The 7,301-nt window shown below is 36.8% G+C and overlaps 1 protein-coding gene across 3 annotated transcripts in view; it reads right to left on the reverse strand.

Moving 5' to 3' along the window:
- Window positions 1–7,301, reverse strand: part of LOC122529726 (sodium/calcium exchanger 1-like) — a 122,132-nt gene that overhangs the window by 60,188 nt on the left and 54,643 nt on the right. The window lies entirely within an intron of this gene.

Here is a 7,301-nt window from a genome sequence, read left to right on the forward strand (position 1 = left end):
TTTCTCTCGATTTTCTTCGACTAAACGAAGAGAATCAGACATAAAACGGGGAGAAATTATAAAAATATAAACTGAAAAATATTTTTCGTTGTTTCATGCATTTTTTTTCTATTATCGAGATCATTTATGACTTGAAGAAAGGGAAGAAATGGTAAAATCCATTTCTCTTGATTTTCTTCGACTAAACGAAGAGAATCAGACATAAAACGGGAAGAAATTATAAAAATATAAACTTAAAAAAAATTTTCGTCGTGTTTAAAGACGCATTTTTTTTCTGCCACTGAGATCCTTTCAAGATTGTTTTTCCTTAGATCCTGACGCGAAGGTTTGACGCGAATGATAAACTCAGCGTCGTTTAATTTCGTAGAATTTCTACAAAACGCTTCCTCCATAAAGATTCCCTCGGTAAAAATCTCGCTGGAATATATCGAGAGCTGTAAGACTATTATTGCAACAAATATAATAATATAACTAACGCGGCAAGAAATAAATGGCCTTGATAACGCGTGAAAGGTACGCCTTCTACCCTCCGGCGGGTTCCCTCGTTTGTTCTTGGGTTTGATCCACAACCTAACCTAACCTTCCTACACGCTGCACTCGAAATTCTTTCATACAGTATGGCAAACAAAATTCTTCGCGTCGGAGATCACTCCGTGTCGTTTGAGAAAGAAATTTGCAAATGGCGCAGTTGTCGAAACTTGCTGGCCTTTCGAAGGCTTTTCTCCTCTCTCCTTGAGTCCCTCAGCGAGTAGGATTATGTCAATTATTACAGCCATACCTGTCCTATCGTAAAACCTACCGCGGTCACTAATAACCCGAGAAGGTGACTTAGTGACCCTAAATACTTAATTATAAATAAATAAATAAATAAATCAACGACGGCGATTTTCAAGCGAGGAGGAAGAAAACACGCGACTCCCTTTCTGTTTTCCTCCTCTCATTTTCATAATTTACGCGTTTCGCGCGTCACCGTTCGAGGCAATTGGCCTCGAGCATTGCCTCGCGGCGATTTATCGCGACGTCGTAAATCAGCATCCAGATTCGAAGTCCCATGCGAGGACGCGTATCGCGTCTGATCGATTTCCCCTATTGGCGATATAATTTTCACTTAGCTCTTTTCTTTTTTTTTTTTTTTTTTCAAAGGCAACACGCCACCACTCCGGTTCGAGCGGAATTTTTCTTGTTGAAGGTTGTTCGCGAAGGCTTGACGCGTTCCGCCCCGATCGATTATCCTCGGCGTCGAGGCCGAAACGCGCCAGCTCGAAGCTCAAATCGAGAACCTACGTTCTACCTACAAAGCAGGGCTTCTCAAACTTTTTCACTTGGTGACTGGCCCTTTACCCGAGCAAATATTTTCGCAAAGAAACCCCAGATACAGATAATATATAAACTAGGAATTAAAACATTTACTGACGATATTAATGTATTTGTGAAGAAATCATGAAGAAAATTTATCCGAAAAACAATTCTTTGGTGCTTCAAACTGGTTCAAACTTGATTTAATTTTTGCAACTCTGGATATAGAGGTATATAAAGAGCAATATGAATTAAAACATTTGCCGATAATATTAATATGTTTGTGAATAAATTGTGAAGAAAATTATCTGAAAATAATTCTTTGGTGCTTCAAACTAATTCAAACTTGAATTAATTTTCGCAACCCTGGATACGAATACGAATTAAAACATTTGCTAATAATATTAATATATTTATGAATAAATCATGAAGAAAATTTATCCGAAAACAATTATTTGATGCTTCAAACTGGTTCAAACTTGAATTAATTTTCGCAACTCTGAATATAGAGGCATATAAACTAGGAATACGAATTAAAATATTCACTGACGATATTACTGTATTTATAAATAAATCATGAAGAAAATTTATCCGAAAACAATTATTTGATGCTTCAAACTGGTTCAAACTTGAATTAATTTTCGCAATCCTAGATATAGAGGTATATAAACTAGGAATACGAATTAAAACATTTTAATATTAATATACCTATGAATAAATTACGAAGGAAATTTATCCGAAAATAATTCTTTGGTGCTTCAAACTGGTTCAAACTTAAATTAATTTTCGCCTCCAGGAATTTTGTTAGTTTTGCTAAACTACTTACTGCGGCCTTCAGATTTACCCACACTTTAGAGAAGCCCTGCTACAAAGAGAACGAAAAAAGGAAAGCGAAAGTGCGATAAAATCCTACGCGTGTCCGTGTTTTACGCGTCGCGTGAAGCGCTTTGAGATCCCCGTGGAATTGAGCAGAGGAAACGAGTGTTTCGATGGAGGAGAACGACACTTCGGTCGGTGTTTCGAGCGATAAAAGTTGGCGATCGGGAAGGACAGGTCTCGCTGGGATTCGTCGCCGCGAAGATGTGGGTCAGCGTTTCTTGCGGAAACGCAATCTTGCTTCTCTCTGGGAGGATTTAATCACTCATTTCCTGTGAAAATCCTCGTCCTCGAAGAGAAAGATTTCGACGATTGCGATTCCTCGCGTAGAATTAACCGTTTTGGTACTGAACAACTAAATTAACCTCCTGACATACGAATTAAATGAAATTCGAATATGACAAAAAAAAAAAAAAATGATATTTATTTTTCATTTTAACATTTGTCATAAACAAAATTAATGAAAGCATGACGAAAGAACAAATGAATAATTCAATATCGCTTAGGAAACGCATGGCGTTTTTCAGATATTATTGTATGTCAAGGCGTTATAATTTATTCTCTATTTACAAAGGAACATACCAAATGTAAATCATCGATTTTGATTAAAATTTGGCGTAAATGCAGTTTCCAAAATAATGACGAATTCTTTTATAATGTAAAAATGAAGATTCTATTTTATTCGTGAGGAACTGAATGAACCACTATATTGGCATATCATTCGAACAGATCAAGTCACTACAGTGGTATTCAAAAAGGTGGCTAAGAGCATATTTCTAATATGTTTCTCTTCGAATTTTGAATTTTGTACTTATCATTTTTCGCAGAACTTTTACACTCTTTTTCTCAAACCTTGTCAAACTACATATGTCGATTTGGTCTGATGTTTCTCACTTACATACAAATTTTTCCTGGGTTAAAGAAACCTTGAAAAACGACTTGGTTCTTCCCGTATTTTTCATATGTTTCTCTTCGAGTTTTGAATTTTGTACTTATCATTTTTCGCAGAATTTTTACACTCTTTTTCTCAAACCTCGATTTGGCCTGATGTTTTTCACTTACACACAAATTTTTTCTTGGTTAAAGAAACCTTGAAAAACGACTTGGTTCTTCCCGTCTTTTTCATATGTTTTTCTTCGAATTTTGTACTTATCAATTTTCAGGACGGAATTTTCTCTTCTTCTCAAACCTTGTCAAACTACATACGTCGATTTGGTCTGTTGTTTCTCTCGCTCAAATACAAATTTTTCCAAGGTTAAAAAAGCTTTGAAAAACGACTTTACTCTTCTCAAGTAATTCAAGCGTGATTTAAGAGTCTCTTTTATTGTTTTGAATGGAATATCGTAATCGTCAAAGGACCCAGTTCCAGCGACTACGCTAAAATCAATCGTTTTCAAATCAACGTTCGATGCTAATTGTTCGGAGCAATCACGGTGCAAATTCGTCGATTAGCGAGGTTAATTCGAGGGGAAACGAACAGAGAGCCGATTCAAAGGCCGTCCAGTGGGAAACGAACAGAATTGAATGTGTTTAGATAACAAACCGGCGTCGTCGAGCTTCGTGCGTACGAGTTTAAAATTAACTTCGCCGAGGGCGATAAAAAGCGCGACGCACAGAGAGTGTAAATCCTTCAGCACAGAGAAATTCCTCTCTTTTCTTTTCCATTTTTCAGTTTTTCTTTCTTCTTTTTCATTGTCCTGAACGATTCACGTAATTCACGTGGGAAACTTTCGGGAAACGCAGTGACATCGAACGTGACGATGTTCTCAAAGACTCATACGTCGATATGGCAATGATGATCTTCCTTCTCTTATGTGAATTTGAATGATAAAACATACTGACGCATTTTTCTGAATTTATGAAAAAGACATCGTTCAACAATAAACTCCGGCTCGTCTTACGATTTTATCCTCAGTCTTCGATAAACTAAAGTTAGTTATCGTTACGTCGTGTCAGATCGGAAGCATTGTATGCAATTTACGTTCATTAATATTCTGTTTAATATCCAGTTATTTGCACCGTTGCATACAATTTGTATTATTAATCAATTCAGTTTAACATTCAGTTATTCGCGATCGTTAACATTCAGCTCGAAGAATTGAAATCGAAGATTCACATTCACATCGACCCGAGGGCAGCGATTTGCTTTTCCTCTCGAATCGAAATTCCGTAGTTCCTCTCAATCAAGTATACGACTCGATGTTAAAGCTCGAAGCCTCTGCTTTTAAAATGTATCGCGTCTTTTGTCCTAAAATGTCTTCGTATCACTCGAGCGGTGGGTAAGCGAAGACACTCGTCATTTCTATGAATTCTATAAATTGTCGGGGCACAGCGAGACGCTGAAAAATTCTTTTCGCGATTGAATCCACTACGACGGACTCGAAGATCGATGACTGCGATTCCCGGAAGCTTGACGTATGATCGTTTCCCGCCGAATGTTGGCCACGAATGACGAGAATCCAGGAAATCGTAACACCCGACGTTGAAGTTTCGATAAATTGAAATGGGAAAAGAAGAAAAAATCGTACAGCAAATTTTGAAGGAAGGCGTTTCGATCTTCAAACGTATGCTGGGTTCAGTATGATTTCTGCACGCTGTGGAAATATTCGTAGCGCCCTCGAGAAGACGAGTATCTTCACTTAGACGTGGCGTAAAAACATTTTAGAATAAAATGAACGACGAATATCGAAAGTGGAGGCTTCACTGTGTAAAATGAAAATTTATTATATCATCAATTTCTCTGTTACATTATATTACATGTCACACTTTTAAATCCAGATACTGTACGAATATCACGTTCATCCTGTAATTTACAGATTCCTCTAAATGTAAATTTCAAAAGGAATTTTGAAAAAAAAAAAAAATGATCAATTAACGAGCGATTCATCATACTGAACATCAGAACCAGACTTTTCGAGCGAAAGTGCACGTTCATGGTTTCTTTTTCATTTTCTTTTCTTCTTGCTCCCTCTTCGTACGCAAACTTTGGGGAAAACGTCGCGGATGAAAGTTAAACAATTTTAATCGAAATCTCGAATGCGGGCGACGCGTCGCGTTTAAATTTCATTAAAATCTCGGTTTAATTTTGCAGGTATCGTGCCAACGCCGCGCGATTACACGAACATCGGGGGATCCCGGGAACAACGACAGGCTGGCAACAACACAGGTAAATCTGTTTGAACATACAGACGAATTAAGCGCGCGTTGAGAAAAGGTTCACAGGTTAATTTCCCCTCTGGCTGTTGTCGCTGCTGTTCTCATTTCCTTTTATTACCGTGCACATCTTTCAACGCAGCTTGATTCGCGATTGATTTCTTTCCTTTCATTTATTTATTGTTTTCATTTTGATTTATTTATTGTTATTTGTCATCAATCACTTGTGGGTTATTGGCAACTTGGAGCTAAATCTAGAGCAATTTATTATAAAAGTTAGAGTGTCGGATGATTTATTTTATTTGTACATTAAGTTACAAATTACAAATTCCTTGCCACAAATCTTGTTTCATCTGCGCTTGATCCCAGTAAAATGGGAATAAATGTACTCTGTTCAGTATACTTAGTAGCAATTTATACGAGGCGGTTCGTAATTGGATGGTACTATACATATAATCAGCTGTAGGGTAATTCTACCAGGAGAAATAAATCGAAGAATTCCTTAAGGTAATTTAAAATTATCTAGTTTTATTAATTTTAAATTAAATTAAAAATTGCCTAGTTTTGTTAATTTTAAATTAAATTTAAAATTACGAGTTTCTTTTAGTAGGCAGTAATTTTTAGGCCACTCTATATATATATATATATATATATATATATATATATATATATATATATATATATATATATAATGTACCGTTTTACAAATCGTTCTACAATACTTATATTTTAACTTATTTGAACATTCTTGCGTTTGAATGTTCAATTCATTAATATTTTCAATTTATACTCAATCTATTATCTAATCATTATACTTGAATATCCTTCGTCCTCTTCAGTTTTTATTGTTTATTCAATTTATACACAATCTATTATCTAATCGTTATATTTGAATATTCATCGTCCTCTTGTTCTATTGTTTCTATCCCGCTCGAACGTTTCTTCCTTCAGAAAACACCACTCTGGTATCACGTTATTAGGTTAGTTCCTCTTCTCTGCACGTTTTTCGACGTACATGCATACATACGTATGCATCTGTAGCTCGCCACCGATTTAATTCGAACATCGATCACAAAAATTCTTTCGCCTTCGGCCTGGCAGCGTAATCGGGAAACGTTGGCGCGAAATGTTTGTCGATTTCCTCGTTACGTCGAACATCTCGAACGGAAAGCCGTGTCACGCTCGAGGACAATTCCACTCACGGAATTAGACCAGACTGTCGGCTTGCTCGATTAACGAAGATGTCCTCCGGCTCGACGCACACAATCGGCCCGCCAATAAATCAATCGCCGTCGCCCGATACAATCCGAACCAGCCAGAGAGCGATCGGCCCCTCCTTTCTCATTGTCGTCGACTTCTTTAAACGATTTCGACTTCTCCGACTTCCAGCCGGTATCCATTAATTTCGCCGTTCTCTCTTCTCGTCTCGTTTCGCTCCCTTTTTTCTTCTGCCCTCGTTCCGATCGATCTCGCGATCTCTCTCTCTCTCTCTCTCTCTCGAGGGGAAACGTTTCATCGAGGCGATTTCTTTCTCGGTAAGAGAGAACGCGAGATGCAGAACGTCGAACAAAAGGAGTTGCCACTTTCACCGCCACCGGATTTCAACTTGCCTGACTTTGCGTTAACTTAACACTCGAGGATATACAAAGTTTCAAACTCGATGTATTATATATGATGGCCACTGAAGAATTGAAGGTCATGACTTGTTCATTTTAGATCCTTTTTATTTTCTTTTTTTTTTTTCTTTGTTTTAAATTATAGAGAATCCCTTGGAGATTAAAAATACATGATACTGAAAAAATCCATTAATTATATTTCCAAATAAAATAATGAAAAAGTTTAAAAAACATGTACAGGGTGGTCACTGAAAGACTGAAGGGGTTGAAAAAGTCATAACTTGTTCATTTTAGATCCTTTTTATTTTCTTTTTTTTTTTTTTTTGTAAATTATGGAGAATCCCTTGGAGATTAAAAATA

This window comes from Frieseomelitta varia, unplaced genomic scaffold (assembly GCF_011392965.1).
Source record: "Frieseomelitta varia isolate USP_RPSP 00005682 unplaced genomic scaffold, Fvar_1.2 scaffold_305, whole genome shotgun sequence".
NCBI lineage: Eukaryota > Metazoa > Arthropoda > Insecta > Hymenoptera > Apidae > Frieseomelitta > Frieseomelitta varia.